This window comes from Haemaphysalis longicornis, unplaced genomic scaffold (genome assembly GCF_048455015.1).
Source record: "Haemaphysalis longicornis isolate Haplotype H1 unplaced genomic scaffold, Haemaphysalis longicornis Haplotype H1 scaffold_16, whole genome shotgun sequence".
Taxonomy (NCBI): Eukaryota; Metazoa; Arthropoda; class Arachnida; order Ixodida; family Ixodidae; genus Haemaphysalis; species Haemaphysalis longicornis.
Window position 1 is genome coordinate 10,489,087 of NW_027526266.1, and position 27,386 is coordinate 10,516,472.

General features: G+C 47.0%; 1 long non-coding RNA gene across 1 annotated transcript in view; it reads left to right on the top strand.

Annotated features, from left to right (window-relative positions):
- Positions 1 to 552: 552 nt before the first annotated feature.
- Positions 553 to 27,386, top strand: part of LOC144166098 (uncharacterized) — a 55,257-nt gene continuing 28,423 nt past the window's right edge. Inside the window, exon 1 of the long non-coding RNA XR_013321569.1 lies at positions 553 to 645. This is a non-coding gene — a long non-coding RNA (uncharacterized LOC144166098). The remainder of the gene's footprint in view (positions 646 to 27,386) is intronic.

The following is a 27,386-nucleotide window of genomic DNA, read 5'->3' on the forward strand; positions in this document are numbered from 1 at the left end:
AGTTTTTAGGTTTCTATCAGAGGTCAAGCTTTTACAGCTCCTTTTGTACCACTCATGATTATTCTGGTTCAATAAACCAGTCAGTTCATCTGATAAGTCATTTTATTTTTATTCGTTTTTTATAGTTATGTCTAACAAAAGCTTTAAACTTTAAACCTTCTGTTTGGCGCTCTTTGCCATCGCTGACTTGCGCTGAAAAAACGGCAATCATAAATGGTTTGCTGGAAAGCTTTGGGCCTTTCTCATTGTTGGCAGATTTTACGAACAAAGAAGCCACAGCTAACAATAGTTTTTATCTGAAGCGAAGAAGAGCAATGTTGGACCTGCGTAACGTAGGCACAACGTAACTAGGACGGATAATACAAATGACTCAAACTGTGCAGGATACACCGCATTATTGTTGCTGAAAAGAAACGTGAACCCGAAACAGGTTATTGCTAGTCCTGTGATTATTAGTACTTTCACTTTTAGGGCCAGCTTTATGCGGTTTGTTTTCTTTGGAGACCGAGCTATATAAAAGCTTCAGTGACTGTACCTGCGAATTCACAGTAGCTAGCTTGCATTTATAATTTGCTCTATAGTTCATTAGAAAGCCATGAAGCGCTCATTTGCTTCTCTGATCATTGCAACGGTGGTTGTAGTCATGTGAGTAAATTTTCTATACATTTTGCATAAGTGAACTGCTGTATGACTCAGGTGAGATCACGGAACTGCCATTACTTTCGATGCATGTGTTTGTCCTGGCTCCTGAACTAAAACGGACAAGGTGTCCCCCTGCGTATAGGGAAGAAATAGAATTATCCCCCATACAAAACAGGCAGTCCACGCATTGGCTTCCGTTATTAACATTTCGCACTTATTAGAAGGAAGAAGGGTACGAGGTGCACCAAAAAGGTTTGAATTCGTGGCTTTGCAAAAGCAGAGCTTCGACGCAGACATTTTGCGAAATATATTCATACAGGTTTCGAATCTCTGTATATGTACCGATAAATGTACGTTACTTCCTTGTCAGAAGAATTTGCTCATAACCAGCATCAATAAAACTTCAAAGAAACATTCTAGTGCGTCATGTATTTAGGGACAAGCCTTGTCTTTGCCTTCTAACCGTTGAGGGTTTTTAAGTTGTCTCAACATTTTAAAACATACAAGATTGCAATGCACATTTTAAATACCAACATTTTTAGTGAAAGCGACAACGATACCAGCAAACATAGTCCTCAAAGTTATGCTTACCTTTTTATGCACATTCAATTATTTTGTGGCAGAAAATGCGCAAGCTTCTTGTGTTCGCAAAAAAGCCGTCAACGTTCATTTCCTGCGATTTTGAGGAGACACATTTACTTGGTCTCCCAGGGAACGTTTTGCAACAGAATTCTGTGTTTACAATAATGACAAATATATTGACGTTCGGTTAAACAGCGACACCTGCAGCAGCGGCTTCGTTGCCGCAATTCACTGTCGAGGTGCCCCTGAAGGCACACTACTGGTTTTCATAACTGTTAATTCAGTACCTTGGAGATTTTCTCTAAAGAAGTTTAAATTTTTGACCAGAACCACTAAGCGTCGCCGCTTTCGGGAACCGTTTTGCAAAACACGCCGCGGTGGCTCAGTGGCTAAGGCGTTCCGCTGCTGATCATGGGGTCACGGGTTAAAATCCCGGGTGCGGCGGCCCCTTTTCTGATGGATGCGGAAAGCAAAAAAAAAACGCCCGTGTGCTAGAGATTTCGGCGCACCTTAAAGATCCCCCGGTTGTCAAAATTATTTCGGAGCCCCCCACTACGGTGTGCCTTATCGCCTGCGTTGCGTCGGCGCATAAACCCCACAATCAAATCAAATCAACTGTTTTGAAAGAAAAAGTGTGCTTCAGTGGTTCTTTTATTTATTTTTGTTGTTCTTCACTGCCTACAATTATCGCCGTAAAATCGCTGGGACCTTCGCCATAAAAACCACTTATTTTTTTTTGTCCGATCTTATATCTCGCCCTTACTCGATGTAGATAGATGCCTTCTGTGGGCCTCCGTGTCTTGACGATTTGGATTGCGAAGCTTCAATGCTGAGATCGAGTAAGGAAAGTTCAAAAATGTGTAGTACCCGGCAATTTTTCTGCATAACCCTTCACCGAAGCCAATGTACTGTGAAAACAAAGCCGCTGTTCGGGCGGCTAACACGCTGCAGCATTCCAATGTGTCTGTGCATTCGATAATAAATCACGCCTCGCCAACCAACAGCTGAACAATGATGTTCACTGCGGAAGCGTGACACCATGTAAATCTTTTAAGCTTTGTTTCTTATTTGCTGCAGTATCAGTGTCAGCGATTTTCCGGGCACCCGTACTCCTATACAAAATTCAGGTGCCACTGAGGATTTGCCGTTTCAAGCGGGCGTTAACTCCAGGCTCCCACGCGTGACATTGCCGGTGCAGGTGGTTATGACAGTTTTCACGCCCTTTTGGATAGTACAACTGGTAAGCACGTGTAAAAGCAATGGCCCCTCCTGACGCCTTGTGCCAAAAAATCGCCCATCCTGCCTATTGTGTCTCGATAGAAGGACGGGAGAGCGTCGGGTGTGCACAGTGGCTAAGTGCCTGAGAAATGTATTTAGTTACGCAACAGAATAGTACAAGAAGGAAGCAAATAGGGACTGCCTATATAAATGCTCAAGCCAATATTATGCGAAATATCTGATAATGCGCACTGATAATGAATATATTATAGTTGAGTTCCTAAGGCGCCGCACCACGAACTACAAACACGTTACCGCAACACAGTGTCCTAAAAATATCACGTCAAGAGTACACAAAATATTTTTTTTTGCTTCCACGATGTGCTTACTTGTGACAGACCTCCAATCAATATGCGCGACTAAGATAAAAACTGTACGCAATTGGAGCAGCCTGGTGATGCGAAAACCGAAAGGAAAACATTCGCACCCCTTATAAAATCTATACAAAACTTTAATGCACCTAAGAGTGATTCTTGCGCCAGCCTTGCCGTAGTTTAGCGTTCGTAGCCCGTCGCGTAAGACACGGAGACGTAAGGAACTGAACTTGATTTCTACAAGGCAATAAAATAGGGAAAGATTTGTTAACCAACTTGTCTTCAAGAAGCAATTTTTTTCCCTGACAGAGAAGTTTTTTGTTGTTAGCACCAATCCCTATTTTTGCCGCCGCATTGTACGACGGTATATTGAAATAAAACAAAAGGTTCAATTTTTAGTCGCACCTTGAATTTTGCAGTGGTGTGTTGCATAAATAAACTTAACGTGGAATGTTTAGTCATCAGCCGCAAGTCCTATTTTTGTTAAAATAAAATTGAAGATTTGACCATCATTTTGCATTTGTTTTGGGTAGGAAGTATTTCTGGATGCGTCGTTTAGCCAGAACGGCTGCAAGATTGAGAAAATTAAAACGACACTCCCTTTAATTTGTTTTTGTGTTTGTGCTTCAATGTACCGATTAGTACACTTCGCCGGCTTGTTTCCCTAACATCACTACACGGCAGGCCAATGCGACGTCGTCTCTCTTAAAGTGAACGGCAATTGGTGTACGTCGCATTTAAAGAAAAGCATTTTTCTTCGTTGCTTCTTACACTATTGCTTGTTCACAACCCAGTCCTCCAAAATGTAACTGGAACGGTCTCACACTACTTGTGAGGGTATGCTGGAGTTAAAACTAGTAGGATACAGATTAGGAATCAGACCACACAGTAATACAAGAAATGCTTTACCCAAACCAGTCTAAAAGCGGGGAGGCGTTATGTGTTCGAACTTACGAGGACAGATTCCCTCTGAACAAGCCTCCTTAAAAGTGCTACTAGTTGCCCAGCCTGACCCCGCCCGGTAAACCAACGCCAAATTACAACTAATATATCGAAGGCTGCGCCCGCGATAACAAAAAATAACCAATGAGAACACACTACCTGGAACAAAAATGATTATTAAACCAGCGCAAATTCATGAAAAATAAGTGATCATTAAATCAGCGCAAAATTTACTGACACTCAAAGCGTTGTTGGAAAAAAGGCGGTGCATCTCATCCCGCTGACAACTTTATTCAATTTCGTTACTTAAGCTGTATCGTTCGGGCTCACCGCTGGTGCTGTTTGTACAGCATATGCAAGAATTTTTGTTTCGGCCGCTGCAATGCACGCCTCCGTGACGTCGGCTTAGGGATTTTCGCATTTGTCGTCTGCTTCACTCTGGCTCGCTCTCCCTGCTGCTTGTTTGTGTTCGGTTGATGCCTGATGCTTGTCCATACCAGAGTTTGCTTGTGTGTAACTTTTTAGGGTACTAATAGCCTTAAAATCGCATACACTAACTCAAGGCGTCAGTTAAAGTATAGCTTTTGATACCGCTACGAAGGAAACATTGCCAGCGTCACCCCATTCCTTGCAAAGCCAGTCCTGTGCGGAGCACAAAACGTCGGAGCTAGGCGTCAGCTTCTGTAGTAAGCAATCTTTCGAACAAAGGGAGCAGCCAGCTGCTATACTCGGTGACAACTTAAGAACGGCACCGGATGTTGCCAGTGTGCCTTATCACAGTAGCCGGATGTTTCTCCGTGCTGCGCAAGTAGGGCGTTACTGGGAATATTTTGAACATGTCGTAAGCCGTTCCCGTGATTTTTTGGACTTAATATGCTTATAAACGACTCTAGCGACGACAAACAAACTGCGTGAGACAAGGCAGACGATATCACGCATTCATAGCAAACCCCTTTCAAAACGCACGCGAACTCACGTCATGGGTCCGGCGCTTTGGCGGTGATACACTACATAAGGTGATGCCGTTCGTGAGTTATAACCGAGTATACTAACCGGCAGCAGTGAAAATACAAGACCCAAACAAATTCCACGGCTTCGGGGCTGTTGGCTTTGGCAGAAGGAATTACAATTCCCGGTTATCACGCGCAGCGGTGGTATAGTGGCTAAGGCGTTGCGCTGCTGAGCAGGAGGTCGTGGGATCGATTCCCGGCCGCGGCGGCCGCTTTTCTGAGGGAGGAAAAAGCAAAAATGGCCGTGTGTACGAGATTTCGGCGCAAGGGAAAGTTCCCCGGGTGATAAAAATTAATCCAGAGACCTCCAGTACGGCCCGCCTCATCGCCGGCGTTGCGTCAGCGCGTTACACCTTACAATCAATCAAGATTCCCGATTATCATATGCAACGTAAAACAGTTTTCGCAGCCCTGCCGAACGTTCGTAAGTATTACATCACATCACTTCACGCTGTTATGGCATGAACCTATGACAACATGCACTATGGGCTGCAAAAACTGCAGACTGAGTTCCAAATAACCCACTGTTTGTATAGGCGCGTTATGGTTTTATACCAGGCTTCTAACCAGCATGAAGATTTATTAACTTAAAATGAATCACATATACGGTACTTACAGTAATACTGTGTTTGCTCATACCTGGAGGGATATTTTGGTACAGTTTCCACACCCACATCTTCACAATATTCAGATTTGCGTTATAGAAAAACTACACTCAAGAGGCGGAGCAGTAGAAGTAGGAAGACATAACTTTAAATAACAGTAAAATGGAGCTGCTTAGTCAGCTGGCTGCTCAGTCCAGGGCAAGAGACTAAGACTAATTTTCTTCAGTTCATAGAACGCAATTCCGAGCAGATCATGGTTTGTTCTTTACGCCTGGAAATGTTGGAAAGCAATAAAAACTGCTTGGAAATATTCATCGGTTCGACTTTGGTGTAATAGAAGCGCATATACTCTGTATTGCGTTTGTTTGCGAGCATATCAAGCCTTCAACACCATAATCATGCCACAACTGTTCGTGTTGAGAGTCCGTTCGTTATGCTAACGATGGTTATGACAGAAGTTCGGAGCACAAAAGCAGCCTTCGAGTACTCTGGACAACGTTGTCTGTAGCTCGATCGCGGGGGCGCAGCACATACCTTCTCGTGGCATTTGCATATGAACAACCAACTCACGCTGCTGATATGCACGTTCTCGCACTCAGCCATAACTAAAGCCAATTTGTGAAAAAGGAATGTGTGTCAATCCTTGAGAAAACACTCATACGATCGTTGTGAGCCTCCCAAACATCCCCAAACCTACTAATAAGAGGCTCGGGAAGGGTGCAGAAATATTTATGCGTTGGAAACAGAAAAAAAACAGAAAAAAATTCATATGATACAAGTCAACAACGAAGAAATAGAAGACAGCTGCTTTAATTCCTGCTGAGCGGTGTGCGTGTTGGGGCCCGGTGCTTGGTACGTGGTATTAGACTGCTGAGTATTCATAAGAGCCCCTCGAAAATACTGTAGGGAAGCCTACGCATTTTGAGTACGTATCGAGGAGGTGTGACACTGAACCTCGCGAATAAGCTATAAATCACGAGTTCCACACATCCTTCTGGTCGATGCTCTTCTGGTTCTCTCTCCTCGTGTGTTGCAAAATTGTCGGGGATACAACTTGAAATTATTCAGAGGTGTCAGAAGATGGCAAAAAGAACTGAATTACTAGAAATACGCTTTTTATGCAACGAAGCATCAAAGCCGGGGGTTTCTAGAACAGGCACTGCTGCCCCTCACAAGCGGAGTGTAGCAGACGACAGCGGCGTGAGTCCCTAAGCCGACGTCAGACTAAGGGGGTGGCACTCAAACACCTCACCGCCAATACAAATTGGCGGCTGCCGGGATGTACTATAGTGATAAATTGAAATATGAACCACGGAGCACGTGGCTTCTAGTACATGCCGCTCATTTTGGCGACGGGCTGCGTATGCGCAGTACGAACAAGTTACGAGAGTTCGTGAGCAACCTTGATATAGGAAGACCGTCGTCTTTCTATCGTTTCTCAACACTAAATAAAAAATAAAAGAATGCAGCTTAGTCGGCCTTTTTAATTCATTGCCGCAATAAAGTTAGTTAAAGTTTGTGTGAGCGGGCGCTGAATGCGGCGGGAAGACAAACCAAAACGCTCAATGGCCGAACGATGGTGTTTTCGTATCAACGTTGGACGCACTCTCGTAATTTGTTCGCACTGCGCATACGCCGGCCGTCGCCAGTAAGCGGGGCATGAGGTCTCCTCCATTTGGCTGCACTTTGCACACTAGAGACCTTATTCTCGACTGCACAAATTCCCAGGGAAATGAGGAGTTTGCCGGAAGTCTTTTCTGATTGGCTTTCAATTTTCGTCGCGTCCTTCTGGTTGACAAAGCGGTTGTGTGTGCTTTCGTCATTGTGACGTTTCATGACGTGTACTGTGAACAGTTATAAAGTTTGCCTTATTTCTCTACGTGAAGTGCACAAATCTTGGCCGGCAATGAAACACTACACTAAATGCACCGGACATGACAACGTAAGCCTGTCTTTGCTATTTAACAATAATACTGCTTGTAATAAACGCGCCCTCTGAGATTGGCTCAGGAGGTGTGACGTAGGTTAAACAGTCTGCGGGAACGAACACGTCACGCATTGGCACATTTAGCCTGCGCAAAAGTGACGTATTATTACGAAACAGCTTAAAAATGCCTGGTACTTTTGCCGTAAAATAGGGCAAAAATTTCGCCGACCTTCGGCGCCACGAAATGGCCGCGAATTTTCAGCAGGCGCAGTTTCGTATGACGCGTTGTTTGAATCATATTTTCCACCGAAACAAGTAATGGTTTCGACTGTTTCGAACTCAGCGGTCACAGCGCATGCAAATAACATGCAGTATTTAGGTTTTATGTTTGGCAATAAACTAAAAAGTATTTGTTTGGCGTAACTGCAACATAAGAAGGCAGTACAAGCTTCTCCATGACAAAGAGAATTCAATGCATGGTATTTGTTCACGCTCTTCCTAGTAAGCTGCTGGGTCATACGATTGAACTCAAGAGAAATATAAGAAAGAAAAGGGAATCTTTTTTCATTTCAGCGCTGATTAAAGTCGAGCGTGACGAATGAGTGAATCGGTGACATCGGTGCGCTCCGTGGTTATCAGCCGTAGCTCTTCGATGCTCTTATTGGTCATACAAGCGATGGTCGCCGTCCTCTTTCTCTTCGATCACGCCAGAACCATTTAACATATAAGAAGACGACGGCGTGGTGAAAGTGGCGGCCGGAAAGGCGATAATGCAACAAAGCTTGCATTGAAGCAGAGAGCCAAACTTTGTTACTGAAAGCGATTGAAAGAAATAAATCGATACGGTAAAAAATTCTGTGATGTTGTTTAGCTCGACATCCGCCTTTCGCTGTTTTCGGATTAAGGGTACTCGATCGCCTTGTGGTGTTCAGGTCAATTTTGACCTGCAGAAATGTGTTTCTGTTGCCACCCTCAGCTACCATCTTAATTTTTATAGTACACACCAAGTGTTTTCATATCTCTCATGCGCAATATTTGATTCTTTGGTTGCAGTCTTCATGAGTGAAGCGTAAAAATCACACTGCATGTCGTGGGAGCTATACGGGAATCACGTGAATGGTTGCTTGCGTTGTGCTTACGCGAAAAACATTGCGAATGGCGTGGGAATTCCTGCAGTCGAGAATTGTGCCCCAGTTCACAAAGGTGTCATGAAAGTGCAGCGCCAGTTCTTTTAGTGCGAGTTTAGCCGTACACTAGCGCTTTCCGTGCAGCGGCCGAATCGAGGGCAAACATGTACAAGCGTCGTCTGCTGCGGGCCTTGTTTGTGCCCTCGCGTTTTTTTCCGAAATGGTGTCACCCTGCACTGACCTTCTGTTTCGTACAAAAATGCACTACCTTGTTTCACATTACTACCATTCTCGTCTAAAATGGGAAATGCTGTCGTTCCTATTCCGTTTACTCACACAAGTATCATGCTGGAGGCGTCTGGTACGGTGCGCACGAAGAAACGCGCCAATGCACGCTGCACCTTCCACGAGACGAGAACTTGCACAGAGGCTAGGGAAGAAGTGTGGAAGAACTCGTGCAGCACAGCGTGCAATCGAGGACCGAAGTGCCGGTGGTGCTAGCTGCACTGGCAAATCGATGACGAGAGTGCTGCACCGCCTAAACTGGTGCAGAAAGTGTAGACAAATCGAGGAGACCAATGGACTGGAAGCCACACGCTCCGTTGTTTGTATTTTAATTTATCACAATAGTACCGTGTCAGTGCCAAGGCTGCAATCCTGTCAGCCGCATATATTCGTGCTGCAGCTGTGCGCATGTTCCGGACTTTCGGCGCACTACGCACGTGTGAATTGCGCGCTCACTGTGCACCGTCACAGAACGCCAGGGTACATTTCACATACGGAACTGACGTCCCAGAAGGTTGTATTTACTGGCGTGCCGTGCATACCGGGAACAATCTGTGCGCGGTGCCATGCCGGAGCCTGCACGTCTCCGTTGCTAAGGCAACAGCAGTTGCACGGGCCACGCACAGCGCAGGCTGCCGCGATCCTTCATGTGTGACCGAGGACCGCGACGCAGTTAGTGTTTCTCGTACAAGCAGTAGGCGTGGGATTTCATAACATTGGTGGCACCGTGTTAACGTTTCTTACGCAAGGAGTGTGGCTGTTCCGTTCATCGGTATGACAACGTTGTGCTGCATTTTAACCACAACCTATTCACCAGCGATTACAAGTTTGTTCTGGCTCAACGGCTGGAAAGTGACCGCCGTTGTAGCGCCATTGTACGGTAGCGTTTTTGTGGGCACCAGCAGGAATATTATTGTGGCCCACCGAGCTGAAAACATTACCTCCACGTGAAGTATTCTTTCCCACCATCTCCTACCACCCACCTGTTGCAAGACACGAGTGACGCTGTCGGCGCAGAGCGACTGAAGGCCAGCTGCCATGTTTTAGAATCAGCCACAGATTTCACAGGTTTCGGCGAGCGCCTTCTCTTCAGCCAGTCGGCCACTTAACGACAGATTTCGCTGATATCCTAGCTAACAATTCCGACGCTGCTGCGCTACCGTTCTATCTCGATCGGCGGGGTCGCGAAGCTCACAATGTCTTCGAAAGCATTATTTGTCCTTCGTGCTGAACGACTTTTCCGTGAACCAGGTGCGGGCTCACCAGTGTGAAAACCCGTCTTCGCCGGCAACTGCTCTGCAGCCCAGGCATTTTATGCCTTTTCCGCTTTCTTTCACTACTCCGGATCCATTCTGGGGTGCTAATGCGGAGTTTGCACGGGAAAGTAGAGTATCACCACACAATGTCAGTGCGATTACTCATATCTATTCACGCCAGGGCGGAGAGGCGGATGGTAAAACGCAGACCGATGTCGGGCCTTCTTTGGTTAATGCGAGATGAGGGCGCATGCGCAAATACAGCAGGCATCGTCGTGGTGATGTTCAGTGTCACCAAGATCAAAAAAATTCCCCGCATTTCCCCGAGGGGAAGAATGTGAAAGTGCGAATGCACGAGTTGAATTTGCGCGGTTCGGTAATGTTCGCGAAAGAGAGATCACACACACAAACACACACACAACTACAAAGAAAGAAAGATGCATTTATTCACAGACACCTATTTGTGTTGTTGTTGTACTTGATTGCTAGAGCGGATCTCAGCTTTGAAATTTCGTGTCAGTACTCCTTTAAGCGGGTGCATTAGCCCTTCTCACACCCGATTCTTGGCCAATCCCCCACGTGGGTATGTGCCATGTCAGCGGCCAGGCAGCGCGCGCCCATCTCCCCCCGTTGCCAAGGAAGACGAGGAGATTCCTGGCCAATCCCCCACGTGGGTATGTGCCATTTCAGCGGCCAGGCAGCGCGCGCCCATCTCCCCCCGTTGCCAAGGAAGACGAGGAGCGCGCGCACCCGCAGCTGTTGCTATGCGGACGGCGGCGGACGCTTCAGGCTCGCTTAAGAAGTGCATTCGCACTTAAAAAATTAACGCCAATCCACTCTGTGAATGTGTTTGGAAAGCAAAGCTGTGAACGGCACCCACAATGCTTACTAAGGCGACGTCACATAATTCACTCACTTCACTCTACAAATATTAAAACCAGAGAGAATACACTTTGCATACCCTTACCCTCTGCTCTTTTAAACAGGTATTCTTGGTAAGGCTAAATTATTCCATATTGCATGAACGGTGGTTGGTTGAGTTGTATTGGTATAGCACATGAGTGGAAACGGCTTTCACGAAATTAAAGCTCAAACCCGGTATTAGACAATCTCACTTCTCCGTCTGCCGTCGCGAACGGAGGCGACGAGATCAGCGGCAGAGACGGTGCAGGATCAGAGGGAGGAGTAGGAGAGGCAGAAGGAGGAAATACTTCTATTCAGATTCCTCAATGGCCCAGAGTATGGTCCAGGGGAGTGGTTCCTCCTTCACTGTAGCCCATATTCAGTCCGCGCCACGTGTGCTCGCTCTATCAGCGGAAGTTGGGTAGGCAGAGAGGGGCTGGACAGCCGCATCTCCCATGCCTCTTGTTCGGTAGTTGACGGAAATAGAGGAGGGTGCTCATGGCTAAAGTCGCACACCCCGATTATGTGGCAGAGTGTTCCTACCTCTGAACAAAGTTTACATTCAGCGTCGTAGCGATTCGGGTGCATAAGTGAAGGCTCGTCGGGTGTGGGAATGAGCCGGGTTGTATGGGCCGTAGGGTAGGTTGTTCTATGGAAAGGTCAGGGTAAGGCGAAGGTAGGGTCTGTCTCAGAAGGCGATAATGCTGGGTTACGTCCCTGATTGAGACAAGCGGGTGACCGTCATAATGCAGCTTCATAGCAGGGGGCTGAAAGTACGGCTTGGTGGACGTATTTGTTGCATTCCATGGAAGCATGAGCGTGCATCCAGATGAGCTGAATGGAACCATTTGGGGAGTGGTTTTTTAGCACACGCAGTGCGGGTCGCGACACCAAACTTGACAGGTAATTCTGGTAGGCTTGTTGGGAAGTGGTGACTACCTTACGAACCCATAGTTGAGTGAGAGCTAAGGCGATGGGTGCCTCTTCTGCTGCCGTCATGTCTTCGGTCTTGAGTGAGGCACAAGCAAGGAGGTCGGTTCTGAAAGTAGCCACGATGATGGCGTACTCCTGCCCTCGATGTTGGGAGGTGTCTGTGTAGCTAACTGCATGATCCCCACCGAGGGTGGTGTTGAGCGCTTGAGCCCGTGCTTGTCGGTGACCCGTGTAGTCTGAGGGGTTTATATTTCTAAGCAAAGGGAGCATCTTTGTTTCTTGTCGCGAAAACTCCAGGAGTACATCAAGCGGAGTGACATTCTGTGCTGCCCAGCGAACCTCGTGAAAGATAAGGCCACCCACCGCAGTTCTGCTAATTCGGAGCTTCTGGATAGAAAGATGGCCCTCTATCAACTCTTCCACCATGTTGTAGAGCCCCGTGCTAAGCAGGGTCTCTGTGGACGCACTCATTGGAAGACAAATGGCTTCCTCAACCACCTTTCTAATCATTATATAAGGCATTTTTACGTCCTCCTTGCCGAGAAGACACGGGGTTGACGTAAGTGATTCTCGAGAGGACAAAAGCTTGAACTAATCGAACGGTATGAGATTGCTTGAGGCCTCGCTTCCTGGTGGCAACTCGCCTGATCATGTGCATGATTTATTGATGGTTTGTTTGAGGCGCTGCAAGGATACGTCACTCTTGGTGTTGGCCTGAAGATGGAGGCCCAGGATCTTGATGCTGGGGCTTTGAGTGATGGCCTGGCTATCAAGGAGTATTTGAATGTGTTCATTGAGGTATCCATTTCAGTGAGAGGGGGCGACAAGGAGCTAAAATTTTTACGTGAACACTGGAAGCCACAGGCCCATTGGCGTTCTAGAAGTGAGATGCCATTGGTTGGAGTGAGTTTCCTCTAATCACTTTCGCGTGGAATTTAGTAAGAATGCACGGGTTATACCCCTAGATGTGCTTTCTGAGTGCACTACTTGTCTTCCCCGTCTCCGCGTGGGCTCGTAGCTTAACCGGTAAGACAACGGGCTCTTACTGTGTTGCTCTGTTATTTCCAGGTTCGATTGCTGGCGGTGCAGGAAATTATTTTATTTCTTCGCGGGAGTTTTCTGGTGACACCAAAGCGTTGGAAGAACGCTTGGGGGGTAGAGGTAGAAAGCTTTGCTCTACAAAAACCCCGCGCTAATATTTTGTTCGAATACTGTCTATTCTTCGTTGTGCGCTCGCTGAAATGTCATCACGACGCACAGGCCACAAAGTACACAGGTGCTGCATTCCGACACTCCTCCGCCCAAAGACCAGGATACTGCAGAGAGGTGAGAAACGCGTAAGAAGCTCCGCAACGAACCGACACTTATTTGGGTTCAGGATGTGCGAATGTTTCTATGGTTCTATAAGTGGAGCCATATTAGCGACCTACAGAGTTGGGTGGCGGATACTGGAAGAACATGCAGAGATTAGCTTCCTTTTACAGCAGTTTGTTCAAATTATCTTCTAGGTATCACCATCATCTACTCTAAAGATAGAGACGAACAAGATTTGTTCAGTGCATCGCGCGTGCGTGTTCAGAATTATGTTAGAACTAAAATAAAATGCTGTGCGTTTACGGTCCTCTTTATAAACCTTTCACGTAAGGTCATGATGTTGATCCATTTCTTCACGATACAGACCAAAACAACTCACATTGGAGCCGCAGAAAAGACAGTGGAGCCGGAGCAACTGATCGACCATGACCAGAGTACTAGAAATGGAACAGCGAGAACCAAAGTTATGCAACGAGCTCTCTGAACTCGTAGAGCCTATCTGTCAAACTCCTTCCACATTAAGCAGAAAGATTGAATAAGTAGATGAACGCATTCTGGTCTCCGGTTACGAGGCGTATAGGTACACTGGAAGCGCGAATCGGAAAGTGAGCGGAACGAATAGCGCCACGGTCAACGCAAGCACAGTTCGATGAACTAAGAGAGCGTCCTTAAAAGCATCCAAGCAATGCTGAAGGAAGAATTGTAGAAACTACTTTAAGCAAAATGAATGCCCATAGACTAACCGGTAGCACACAACCAACAGAATAACCCAAGTCTGGGTATGTGGACCTGGATTAATTACTGAGCACTTGGAAGAAAATTGCGGTTTTCTCGCGCGATTTGCTGGCTGTAAAGATACACCGTGCTACGGTAGTGTTTTTTCTGCAAAATTCGCACACTGGTCCTGTGCTTTGGGGCAAACCCTGCCACTAGGTGCACCTTCCGCCTGGGCGCCTCGATGTTCGTGGCTCAAACCATTGCCGCGAGAACAAACGGATCTTCAATTTGAAACTTCCTCCGCTGTGGTGTAAGCCGCGGCCGGGGTGTCCTTTCCCATCGTTCAGATTCAGCAACTGCCGCTGCTGCAAGCCCCTGACGAACTTTACAAAGAGTGATGTCTGTGTCAGTACAATTGGCGTGCCGTGTGCAGAAAATCATGTGGAAAGCCGCGCGACCGTTAAGGTTTCTGTGTAGCGCTGCAACTGCGCGCTCTCACGAACTTGGAACGGGTGTTGTGCGTGTCTGCACTATTTGAGAGACGTGTGCACAGTAGCATTGTAAAAGCCGCAGAGTCTTTACTGCTATTGCGTATAAACTCGCTTTCCCACTGAATAGTTCATATTTGTTTTGCAGCACCGAATTGATATTGTCGCTCTTTTCGAGCATGCTGTAACGTTGCCCGGAAGAGTATTCTTTCTTAATTGCTTCGGCTGATCCCCCGTCATGCGGTAAACCAGTTAAGTTTACTGTGAGGAAACGCATTTTACGGCTGAAAGAAGCGAAGAAGACGAGGTGCGTGCTGACGCCGAAAAAGGGTGCGTGAGACAAAGGAGAGGAGGAAGAGCAGGCACAACGCACGTTACAAGCGAAGCCAGAGGGAACGCGGCTCTCGGCGAGTTCTCTGCTGGTCGCGAACGGCCAGGAAACTCAATGCCGAGCCAAATTTCCCTCCTGGCCTTGTGGACTGGCAACACCATCTCTGCGGTGTCCTTACAGCAGCGTACTTCCGTAACCAGCGAGCGTAAAGGCAGCAGCGTCGCGTCATCGCACGGCGCATCTCACGACACGGCATCTCTGGGCTACTACAGCGACAACGACCATCGCACCGAGCAACAGCACCGAAGACATCGTAGAGTCAAACCCAATTATAACAAACCCGAATAGAGAGAATTATGCTATCTATCGAACAAAAATAAATCAGTTGCGGAAATACACGCGAAACATATTCCTTATAACGAACTTCACATCTGATATATCGAACTTGGCGTGCCTAGAACGGCCGCCAGAATGCATGGTCGCGGAGCGGCGATTGAGATCTCGATTGGCCACGACCAGTGAGGAAAGGCCGCGACTGACACACTGCGCCTCGTATATTCTGACAGGACGCCCGACACTTTCCGTAACTGTTTCAGACGCCTACGTCTGCGTTGGAGTCAATGTGGGGTGTCAATGTGGTGTCAATGTTCATTTATTTCAGCATTGTTGAACAAGGCATTACGCAACTATAAGGCAGCAAATGAATACAGAAATGATATTTGCGGTGTTCTGTTATCAAAAATTCCGGGATGATAGGTTTTTCGGATAGCAAATACAATACTACATAGACGGCAAAAACCGTCACCAGCTGTTGCCAGCGCACGTCCTGGCGGTATTAAAGAATGTCACGTGAACAGATGATGGGGTGGTCTTTACCAGTTCGGAGCAATGGACACAGGGAAGCCGTTGACGTGTTTAACAACATACATTTAATGCACACACAAAAAAACCCTCAGGCAAAGCACTCAATATTTAAACTACACACAAACAATAACCAATCCCAAAATACAACTCACACCCAAACCCCTACCTCAACAGCTAAATATACAATCCAAATCAAAACTAAAAAAGTCTCTACAATCACGTTCTACACTAAGTACACTATAAATCCACTCCTTAACCAAGTTCTCACTAATTCCTCTTGTACCACAACTCCTCAGTTGTGTTCTACAACTATGTCCCTATAAGGGACTGGCCTACCCCGCTGTTCACTCGTGCCCCGAACCCACACCATTGGTTTACACAACGTTGCCGTTCTATCACCAATACACCACTTTCTCAAACACCGAAATACTCAAACTCTTCTTTATCACATCACTGCAATCAATCACTTCAATTATTTCTTACTAGACGATACACTTTCCCAATCCACACCTCATAATGTCTTTTCCTCCTCTTTCTCCTCAATCGGCACTTTGCAATGGCTTTTATATCCACACTTCGTGCACTTACACCACTCTACTCATACAATCTGTTCGATCGCATCACCAAATCAAAAACATCAATTTCCTAATATTCAACATCCCTATTTCTCATTCGGAACTTTGTCACTCACTCATTCATATCTCCAACCCTGCCTTTTCACCATACTCAGCTTATTCGTCACCGTTATAGGTCCTATTGCAGTCCACGTCAACTCCATGATTTCACTCAGTTTTTTTTTTACTTCATCTTCACTCTTCCGCAAACACACCACTCGGCGATATTGCCTTTACAATTGTTTAGTGGTTGAAGTCGCATTCTGTTTACTTTATGCCCACGCCAACTACCTGTGCACGATGTCTCATTCTGGTGGATGTTTAGGATAGGCTGCTTTTGCATCTCACCAGCAATTCTCCCATTATCGACTCCCCTCCGGCATGCTCCGCATGATCTCACGTATCTCCGGACGTCACTGTGTAGACGCGGCCAAAAGAATTCTTCAGTAATTTTGTCAGCCGTCTGCCGGGCTCGTAGATGTCCATCTCTAGTGCAGACATGTCCATGCCTTAAAACCGAACCTCGGAGACCCTTTGGCACTACTACCTGATTTACTTGTGTACCCCCACCGAAGGTGCAATGGCGAACCAAAACTCCTTTCACTATCTGAACCCTGTACACCATGGGGTTGCACCTTCGCCTAGCCTCCTGCCTGACCTTTCGAAAGCCCTCTTTCAATGAGGCATCTTTCTTTTTCTGATCCGCTAATTCGCTTAACGTTACCCTAGACCCTCGCGACACTGTGGCCTCTACTATTGTCATGCTCTGTCCTCTTCGGATTTCACTCTTGCGTGCACTGTTACTATTATTCCCACTATCGTACCTACTGTTTCATCTACCGGCTGTGTACCAGCCCGGTCTATTTTTTTTTCGCTCACCTCCAACTTGCTCCTACAATTGGGATCTGGCTCATCTACTATCCTGGCACCAGGTATATTGACTAAGATAATATCATACAGTGGGTCTTCTATACACCTGGCTTTTAATTTTCCCGAGTAGTACGGGGTCTGCACTTCTATTATTGCCTCTGGCGGCCACCTCTTAGTGCTATCCGCCATGATTATAACCGCCCTATTTCCCGTTAAATCCTCGCCTCTAACCAAACTCCTCCTAACGAGCACCCTAGTGGAACCGCTATCTCTCAACCCTGACACTAGTTGTCCGCTCATCTCCCCATATACCACAGGCATTTTCGGTTCAACATGACCGGCCAGATTATCAGCGTCTCCCCCAGCAACTAACTGGCCCCCCTCGCATTTCTGCTTGGTGCGCTTTGGGGGACTCACCCTGGGGCATATCATGCAAGCCGCCTTGTCTGGGGTTCGCGACCAGCAATCCTCTGTGCGGTGTCCTTTCTTTTGACAACTTTGACATACAGGTGTCGGGGTGCCCCGACAGGGTACCACCCTGCACTCTGCGGCCTTCTGCCCTACCCGACTACACAGAAAACACTTCTGGGGTGGCCAGGACCCTGCCCCTCCAGTTTTTTATCTCTGATCATCTAACTTGACTGGTTCTTGCTTCAGTTTCGCTAAGTTATTTAGGCCCTGAGCCTTCATGAACCTGTCCGCAAGCTCCACGGTTTCCACCAGCCCTCTCGGTTACCTTTCTTTCAGGAACGCCGTCAGCTCCGGGCTGCAGCGCTCGTAGAATTGCTCAGCAATCATGAGCTCTCTAAGTCTCTCGAACGATTTGGCCGTTCCAGCCAGCTCTATCCATCGGTCAAAATAATTCGAGAGGCGCGCGACAAACTCTTGGCTGCCTCAGCGTCTTCCGGTTTGGAAGCTCGAAACTTTTCGCGGAAGCCCTCCGTGGTAAGGCGGAACCTCTGCAGCAACGCTACTTTCACCTTATCATAGTCCATTGACTCCTCTGCGGGCATCCTACCAAACACACTCAATGCTTCGCCAACCAAGCACATGCTCAGGGCTGTGGCCCACTCACTCCGTTCCCAACCCTGCCCGAAGGCTATTCTTTCAAAGCGTTCCAAATAGGCGTCCAAATCGTCACGATCTTCATAGAACGGGACATATGCTCCGTTTCCTGGGGCATATGCTCCCTGAACGCGGCTTCGCCTCTCCTGACAAGGTAGTATCCAGCTCTATTCGAGAACTCTGTTCACTTGTCTCTGCCAAGCGCAACTTCATTTCCAGCACCTCCTTCTCCTTATCAAGCCTCTCGTTTTCGTCACGCGAGAATTTGTCCAACAGAGCCATCGCCTCTTCCTTGCTTAAGCCTAATGAGCTGCACAACGACACCAGCTTTCCCAGATCCATTCTCGCAGCTGGTAAGACACGTGACTGGGCCCGATGGAAATATCTTTGGTGAGGATAAATCCTGGCAGGCTCGCCAATGATTTGTCACGTGAACGGATGGTGGGGTGGTCTTTACCAGCTCGGAGCAATCGACACAGGGAAGCCGTTGACGTGTTTAACAACATACATTTAATGCACACAAAAAAACCCTCAGGAAAAGCACTCAATATTTAAACTACACACAAACGATAACCAATCCCAAAATACAACTCACATACAAACCCCTACCTCAACAGCTCAATATACAATCCAAATCAAAACTCAAAAGTCTCTACAATCACGTCCTAAACTAAGTACACTATAAATCCACTCCTTAACCAAGTTCTCATTAATTCCTCTTGTACCACACCTCCTCAGTTGTGTTCTACAACTATGTCCCTATAATGGACTGGCCTACCCCGCTGTCGTGGGCGCTGACGTGTCGTACCCGTTGCGTGGCAACGACTCGCTGGTAGCCGTCGTCTTCTAGCTTCGGTGCCGGCGTTCGATGCGCGCGGTCACTCCTTGGACGGCGTGGGCTCCGCGCGTTCTCACGTCTTTCCTCTGTAACTACCCCCTGGTAGCCTCTCTCGCTGGAGGTCATTGATGCCGGCGTTCGACGCGCGCGGTCATCCCTTCGGCGGCCTGCTTCCTCAGTGGCTACCCCCTGGTAGCCGCTGCCGCTGGAGGTTCCAGGTAGGCTCCGCCCGAACGTAACCTTTCGGGGCCGTAGAGACGAACGTCGACGGAGCGTGGACGCTAGCTGCTGGTGCCCGACCGATGCCGCTGGGGCCACGAAGACACAGGTTCGTGGTGCACCTAGGATGACGGTGCCGATGCGAAGTCGGCCCGCTCCCGCCCAGGTTCGGATGGCGTGGTCGATGGCCTGGCCGCGTCCCCCTGGCTCGTTCGTTGAAGCGCGCGTGCTCCGGCCGCCTCCTGGTTTCTTCGGTTTTTCGCCTCCCTCTTCTATTTGTGCGCCCCGCTTTTAAAACCTCTGGGCTCTCCCGTGGCGCACTCCCATTGGCTTCTTGCTTCCTCCCTGTCCTTATATGGCCATCTCGCCACTTGTCCCGTGTGTGGCCTTCCCTGATTGGCCGACCAGCGTGCTGCCACCTTTGCCTATGATTCCTCGGTGCGTCGGCGCTGGCGCTTGCTGATTGGCGCACTCTTGGCGCGAACTTCAAATGGCCGTTCCTTTGCTCGTTTCTTTCCTGTTTTTCGGGGGTGTGATGCGTCCCCCTCTCAGGGGGTGCCCTTGACACATGACAAAGAAATCAAACGGGAATAGCAAGGAAAGCCCCACTAGATGGGATGCCTGTTCCGCTAGCAACGCTCGTGGAGTAGGGCAACGTGGTTCTACAAACGTTGTAGTAGGGGCGTCCACAACGTGCGTGTATTCACGTGCGTCTCCGCCGTACGGCAGTGCTGGCGCCGAGACACCCGACTTGGAGCCGTGGAGCGCAGAAAATTTAAATTGAGTTAAGCAATCCTCTAGCTTGTTATCTTGCAAGGAACGAGGCGGGAGAGGAACAGCATGAGAGGTGAGCGGGAGGGGGAAGGCAGGCATTCACATCTCAGGGGCACCAGTCACCTATCGACTTTCGTGGACATTTGCAACGTAAGGAGCAGAGACGCGGCCATTTTTTACAGCAAAGCGATCTATAGCCAGGATACAGCAAATCGTCTCCGGTGACACAGCGATGTTGACAAGAATCGCACGCCATCGTAGCTCCACGTTTCGACGCCCACTCAAATCCCCGGGAGGGTAAAACTATGCGCCACTCCTTGTGCATAAGGAACGGCTTATAAAACAATGACCGCGTATATGCTCTTTTCGTTGAAAATGTCGAAGAAAGAGGATACTTGACTGGTGCCCCGCAAAGTAAAGCCTCCATTCTCTTTTCTGCTCAACTCTGGTGCTGTTCCTCTCCCGTATCGTTCCTCCCAAGATGACACGCTAGAGGTTTGCTTAACTCAATTTAAATTTACCGCGTTCAACTGCTCTAAGTTGGGTGTCTCGACGCCAGCGCGGCCGCACGGAGGAGACGCGCGTGAATTGAGGCCCCTACCACGACGTTTATAGAACCACGTTGCCCTACTTAACGACGGTTCCAAGCGGAACGCGGATGCCATTTAGTGGGACCTTTTGTTCCTATTCTCGCTTGATTTTTTAAATGCCGCCAGGGGGTGGCGCAGGCGACGGTTTTGTGACGCTTATGTAGTATTTCATTTGCTATCGCAAAAATCAGCCATCCACAAATTTGTAATAAAGGCACACCGAAAATATCACTTTATATTGATTTGCTGCCTTATATTTGCCTAATGTCTTGTACAACAATGTTGACCAGTTTGAACATTGACACCGCACTTTTCTGATTAGGCTGTGAGCATATAACACTATTGCGCATCTTGTGTTTTACTTTGGCCGGGTGGATCAATGATGATGATAATTTTTTTATTGGGAAGGTGAGGACCAAAGGTCGCTGGAGGGGGAAAAGGGAAAATAGGGAGGGAGGTAGACGCCCTATAAATCACGCTCGCTATAAACCACTGGCAACGCCAAACTGGGCTAAGGTAAGGTGTTGAGGATTTTCGAGAATGTTCGTGTGTAACGCTTCTATATATGAATTTTCAAAAAACCATTATGGTTCAGTGGATGAATAACAAAAGCGGAGCAGTGCAGAACAAAAAGGTCTATGTTTGCTTCACACATAGTGTGACCAAAGGTACACGTGCAGGGGGCAGCGGTGCCAATGCCCTTCTTTCGGTCAGAAAGTTTCTGCCATTTATGGATGATATGGGGTGTAGTAACCATGTTGGCAAGTACTTTGTTGATAAATATTTCTTGCTGTCGGCTCAGGGGTAAATCCTTAATGATTTGTGGAGGGGTGATGCTTTTTAATCTCTCGCGGTGAAGAAACTGGAGGTAGCATCGCAATCGCGCCATTTCGAAGTGACCGCCTGGCAGTGAGTCCGTGTAGGGGTGGTCACGGAGGTCGGGAGATCCATGAAGTACAGGGTGGAGATTTACAGGTAAAACTCCAGATTGTGAGGAGGCAAGACCTTGTGCCACCTCGTTACCACCCCCGCGATCCCCGACGTGTCTCGGCGTCGACGTGACCCTACCGTCAACGTCGTTCCTCTGCTTGTGCTGGAGTATCTGGCGGATGCTTTGAGCAGTGGCGTCGTCTGTTTTTGGGTCCTCAATACTATGTAGGGCATCACATGAGTCTGTATATATGATGGAAGGCCCGGTATTGTCCCTCGAACCTGCCCAGATAGCAAAAAGTTCTGCTTGTGCAGGTTTTGCGTGGTCCAGTGTGCAGACGTAACGTCTGGCTTCTCTGGTCGAGGGTTTGTAACAGGCCAAGGTCAGATGAAATCCACCGAGAGTGGCGTGAGTAAATACTGCATTAGAGTTGTGCTGATTGTGGCTATGAGAGATATGCTCACTGGTTGAAGTGTCATTTGCGGGTGGCGTGGAAGTCTTCAAAGTGTGCTACCTGAGATCGCAGACTTGGTTGCGCCGTAGTGTCAGATTTTGAGGGGCGCACTAGGGAAGTTAAAAGAGGTTTCTTCGGGGGAGGTAGTCCAGCTGAAGTTCTAGCCTTTGCACGTGATCCTAGCATCAGTCTTGCTGCTGTTTACAGCCATGCTCAAGGCCGTTACCTAGGAATACGACTTGAGCGGGGTTCCGGCATTTTTTCTAGCGCTCACGCCAGCTCTCTGGATTCAGCCTTAGCGGGAGGGTTTTTTTGGGTGCTGAGGAATTTTCGGCTTTCCAGGCTGTGGTTGGACAGGTGGAATACAGCGAAATGTGACCTGCCGCTTGGCAGGCTCAATCGGTAGGAAAATGGGCCCTCGCGCCCTTTCTCTATGCGTTCCAGGTTCGATTCCTGGTGCTGCCGGTAACTTCTTTTATTTGCTTGCGGGAGTCTTCTGATGACACCTACGGTCGCGACAGAACCCTTTTGGGCTATAAGTAAAATGCTTCGTTTTAAGAAGAAAAGTGTTGGCGTCTGTAAAGTCGAGTGACGACAGAAATTACGTGCGTAGAGTTTATAAGGATATCACGTCATTACTACTGAAGTGAAATTTATTCTATGGGGTGGGAAGAGCAAAGCTTTACATTCGAGTACCATAGATCTTAGGCAGGGTACATGGCATAATTGCGGTGACTGTGTGTTGTAGGCTGGGACGCTTGCTTTCAGGTTTGCGAGATGGCGATAAAACTGGTGCGACTTTTTAAATCAAAGCTTGCTACCTCAACCGGCCAACGCGTCTTTCGTGGCGTGTGGGGCAAGAAACTCCAAAAGCGGCTGGAGATGCGTAGGGCGCTTTTTACTCAGGGAACACATTTTAGATGGCGCGGTTTTACGGCGCTATTACCCAGCGTTCACGACAAGCAGGTGATCTTTTGCGCGCTGCTTGCACAAATGGGACTCCGTTTTGTAAATTCGTGAATACTAATTCGGTTATGTTTTAATTGGTATTACAAAACCTGAAAGGAGCGTCTGGATCTGAGAAATAGCCAATATAAAAGTTCACACAGATTTATCGGAATTCTCAACCGAATAAAATAACTATTTTAAATTGATACAAATGGGAATCACAAAGCTCACATGCAAAATTGTTTCGGTGTCTGTGCTTCTGTCGAGCGGTGGAACAGCCTCGAGCTAGCACATTGAGCGCTGCTTGCACAAATGGGACTCCGTTTTGTAAAATCGTGAATACTAATTCGGTTGTTTTAAGAGGTATTACAAAATGTGAAAGGAGCAACTGGATCAGATAATTATCGAATGTAAAAGTTCACTCAGATTTCTCGGAATTCTCAACCTAATAAAGTAACAAGTTTAAATTGATACAAATGGGAATCACAAAGCTCACATGCAAAATTGTTTCGGTGTCTGTGCTTGTCTCGAGCGGTGGAACAGCTCCGACCTAGCACATCAAGATGGCTAGCCTCCGCTGTCTCGAAAGACGCTCCTCCCCGTGTTCTTTCCGCCGACGCGCGGTCGGGTTACACCGGCAGCGTCCGCCGCTCTTGCCCGGCCTTGCCCGACGCTGCTGCATTTGGGAGGCCGCCACCGCGAATTCCAGGTAATGGCTAGCAGAAACTCTGGTTTTACTCGTCGTAGAGCCACGTTTGTGAATTCAAGTGACGTCGCTTGGGAAATTGTTGTGGTTATCATTTAAAGCTTTGCGTTCAAATCACCTTCACAGCGTGGATTGGAGCCAAATTTTGTTTCTTTTTACGGTACCGAGACTGTAATAGGTAGTTGAGCAGATTCTGTAGCTTCAGCAATGACCGCTTTTTGAACAATGGCTCGGACGGTGAGTGGTTACTCATATAAAAAATTATCGCGCGCATTCTTTTTTGCAGACAGAAGAAATGGTGCAAGTTTGTTGCGGAAGTGGTTTGCCAAACACAAGAGCAATTATTTTTGAGACTTCAAAAAAAGAGTCTTATATATAAGATCTTTTACACTACGTCGTAGATGTTTGGCTGTATACAAAAGCCAGACTGTTTTGTAGAGTTTGCTTATTGGAACATTGATATGGTCATTCAATAACATGCAATGGTCCAAGAGAACTCACAGTGCTTTAGCACATTGCACAAGCTAAATTTTAGAAACAGAAAACAAGATGTCACTACGCACAGTATACCTTTCTTTTTGGTTGGAACAGCTTTGCTTTCGTTTTCTTGGGGCTAACTCTAACACCATTGTTAGAGTTAGCCCTCTAACACCATTGTTAGAGTTAGCATCTGTATCGCCTGATGTTGATGTTGAAATAAACTTTGATTTGTTGATACACTACAGGCGGAGTTCCTCTAAGACCCCATTCGCGTTTGAGGCAGAACCACGAAAATCATTTCGCGTGAATAGCATCATGGCGTCGTCTGCGTAAATTAAATATTTTGCGCTGCTGTACATATTTACTAGATCATTTGTGTAAACATTGAAATGTAGAGGGCCTAGGATGCTTTCTTGTGGTACACCTGCTTGAATTCATTGTGTCTGCGAGCGGATGGCATTTATTTCTACTTAGTGCAGTCTTCGGTTAAGGTACGGTTTATTAGAGTTCTACGCGCCGAATACCGCAAGGGAAACGTTCGTGATTCATGCAATCGAAGGTCTTGGTGAAATCAATGAGCACTCCTTGTGTACGTAATCGCTTTTCAATGTTTATGGGGTGTTGTGAGCGTCCAATCTGTAGTATTCGCTGAATTGTTTGTCACGTGGATTGGCTCTGGGATTTGCTCTGTGAGGAAGAAATTTGGAAGATGTTGAAGAACCTTGTTAGCTTCAACACTGTTCTATGCCAATGGTCTTGAAAGTCCATATGACGATAGTTGAAAACACCAAAAAGTGGTACTTTTGTCTGGGGTGTCTAATGTGAGGAATTCTGCTATGTTAAGTTTGAGTATAATGTCAGCGCTGCTTTGTCGCACCGATGTCACACCGATGCAGACGACCTAGTAGCATAGAGCGAACAAGTCGCAAAAAACATTTCGTATACAGATGAAATGTGATTACACCAACTATTATTTATTCTCGGTTGGACATTACATTGTTAGGTGCGATGAGAACATCTCCCAGTTGACACCCACTGCTATAGTTTCGAAAAACGTCTAAATTCTGCACGTTAGACAAGACTTCGTTCTCCTTTAGGTACTTTCACAGCCATGTTTGGTTTTGAACGAATATGTTTCTGGCCGATGACGAGACAAGATTGCATATTTTCTCGCGCTTTGAAGCAAAACTATGGATCAGGAGCACATTACGGAAACAGACATATTATGTAGGTTATCACTGTGCAGTTGCCACTGTTATTGATGCTGTTTGGAATGCTACGCGATTTGTTTAACAATTTGTGCCTCTTCATTAAAAACCAACTGCTTTTATCCAAGAAACAGCGTTTCCGATGCACGGAAAAATGGCGGCCTTCTGAATGATGTAATGGATGTAATAAGATTTCAAGAGTTTAGAGTTGAGGGGTTTGCCAGTGCCGTAATAAAGAGTTCTGCATTGGATTCTGCATAGCGGAATACTCGAATAAACTGTAATCATCATTCCAAACTCTCAAAAGAATATTTTACAACTGGCAGACGGCAAGATGCAAGGTATATAAAAGGTCAGGAAAGATTCTCCAATCTACAAAAGGGATACAGTAACGTCTCGCAGACTGAATTGCATGACAGCCGAAAGACAACAATTTAGTCACCAAGGAAGCACGCAAACGTACAATCGGCCCAAAACGTTTACGGACCGTGGTGCCTGCAGATGAAGCGGCTGCGGGACCGCACAAAGGTACTGCGATCGCGCCCCGCGAGCTAATGCCGAAACTGCCTCAATTGGTGCCGAGCTTCCCCTTCACTCTTGCCCGGGTGCTTGTCATGCTTGATACACTCTTGGTTCAGCGTTTGACCGTTCAGTTGATGAAGTCGGCGAGGAAGGGAAGCATGAATCGCCATTCATCAAGTACATGGTGCTGTCAGGCAGTAGCTGGCGGCCGCAGGGCATGAAAGCATGGCGCTGTAAATGAACTAAGATCTGTTGTGCTAACAGCTAAGCTTTTCTAGCAGTGGCCTTAATGACAGACTTTGGTCCTGCCGTGTCGCGCTTTCTCTGTGGAAACCTGCTCTAGTGACAGCTAGACACCATGACACGAGCAGCATTCTGCAGTAAAAAAAAATTACAAAAATAAAAGAAAGGCCTTAATATTTTGATATAGGACGCCAGATATTGCTCGATAAGAATCTATGCTGAGCAATGCATTCGCATATGAACTGAAGCCCTGTTTGAGTGTATTAGTCTAAGGTTAGTCTTAGACTGATATATAGGTGATAATATAGACTGATTTTCTAAGACTTTATTTTACGAAAATAATTTTGGTCTGCCTGTTTTTTTTTTGCCGGTCGCTCTACCCTCGAATTACCTTCCCTAGCGAATGTAAAATAATACTTGAACGAGAGCTTCCTTCTGGGAAAAATTTCCACTTCACGCGCACCTCAATGTGAAAAAAACACTTCCTACTTGTCAACATTGTTCGTGAAAAGAATACATTGCATAACTCAGGTTAAAAATCATATTATATCATAAAATAAAAATACTTGCCTGCATGGTTTTTGAGATACACTTTCGAGAACTACGTTCGTACAACACAGGTTTGAAGCAAAATAGAAAAAGCGCGTGTGCAGTTGCGTCGTGTTCGTGGCGGCATTCCAAGAAGCCGCACAGTGGCGTATGGATGAAGTAGATGGTGCGCGAGGATTCATACGCGCTAAAATGTATTTGACTGTAAGCAACCCTACAGTATTTGTCTTGGAATGAGTGAGACGGCGTACGAAAACTGTGAACGTTTGGTGGGGGAGGAGAGAGACGCATTTATGGGGTAACAGTGGCATACAACTATCGACTTCCTGCGACGTTTCTAGCGCAATGAGCAAATATAGCCAACTTCTTGTGCGAAATAATAGTTCTTGAGCACGATGACCTTGTCTGGTAGAATGTGTTTTAAAATCGAAACGTTATTCTACTTAATCGTAGATAGAACAAAAAGGAATTTTTGTCATAGTGCTGAATTCAAATACAAGACGTTGATCAGCGGCGATTGGTCCGTTACTGGCTCTTCATTATGAATTCCTTTAAACCCATTTTCCAAGCAATGCGCTTGATTTTAAAAAGAGATTTCTAGTAACACCACTTGGATGCAGTGCTGAGACGATAGTTTTAATAAAATGAAAAATAGGACAAATCTGGACAAAACTGCCCTATATACTTGGTGGTGGATATCAACATGTTTCTTTACAGAATCCGCATGAATGAAAACCAAGCAAATAGATTCAACCAATGCCTGATGACCAGCAAACTTGTGAATTTGTACACATAGCTGTGCTTCCATCGGTAAAAAAAGCGGTCGTGACTACCCACCTCAGTTTTCGCGTCCTTAG